This window comes from Orycteropus afer, unplaced genomic scaffold, assembly GCF_000298275.1.
Source record: "Orycteropus afer afer isolate SDZICR_OR568_19922 unplaced genomic scaffold, OryAfe1.0 scaffold00407, whole genome shotgun sequence".
Classification (NCBI taxonomy): Eukaryota; Metazoa; Chordata; class Mammalia; order Tubulidentata; family Orycteropodidae; genus Orycteropus; species Orycteropus afer.
Window position 1 is genome coordinate 1,948,027 of NW_006921994.1, and position 1,061 is coordinate 1,949,087.

The window sequence follows — 1,061 nt, forward strand, 5'->3', positions numbered from 1 at the left end:
TTCAAGTATTTTTCTTCATTCTCATTAATTTTGTCTTCCATTGATTTGATTCTATTTCTTTGCACTTTCAATTTATTTTGTCATTTTGTTTTTGTATTTTCTTCTGAGATTGTTCCAGGGTTTTCTTTGTGTTTTCCTTAATTTTGTCAGTGTTTTCCTCGATCTGGCTCTCTATCCTTTGAAGATACCTAAGTATAATTCTTTTGAATTCCTTATCAGTGAGTTCCAATGCTTCTTCTTTCGCAGGGATATGTTCTGGGTCTGTATCCTGCTCCCTGGTTTCTACCACTTTATCTTGCTTCTTTGTGTGGTCTATGATGGTCTGTTGTCTCTGAGACATTGTGACATTGTATTTAGATCTCTATTAAAAGAAAAGAAAAAAAATACTTGGGGAAGGGGGGCAGGGTACCCAGGTTCTGTTTGGAGCACACAGACTAGGATGGAATTCCTGCTGGCCCAGAAGGTGGGTGGGAGTGAGGGATGGGCACATCTCCATTCACCAAGAGGGTGTGGGGTGTAAGAGTAACAAGGGGAATATCCCACCTTTCCAGGCATTGGTGTCTGGAATGTCCTTGTGGTCCCCGGCAAGTGAAACCTATTCTTAGGTCCCTGGAATCTGAGAGAAAGGTGTAGCTTTAAATAGCCAAAATGGTCAAACCACTTGTAAACATTCAAAATGGCTGCACCCTCTGGACAGCCAGAAGTCCACTGCTCAGCCTATCTCCTTCTTTGCTGCTTCCCCTTTTATTCACCAGCCACCCATACAGTCCTCCATGCAGCCCCTGGTTAGAAGGGCTTATTTTTTTAGGCTAATTCTTAGGTCCTGACACCACTTGCCAATATCCAAGCTGTCTGTGCCACAGGATTGCAGATAGACCACAGTTCTGTACATCTCCTTTTTTTGGTGTTTTCATGCTGGTTCTACTATTTGGTGTTTAGCCCACTTCTGCATCCTTCCTTTCAAAGCTCAGGGCTCCAGGATTATCTTCTGTATCTGTGTTGATTCTTCTTCTCTTTGTTGAAGAGGGTCTGTGTAGTTTGTCTGTCTATTTTGCCCTCTT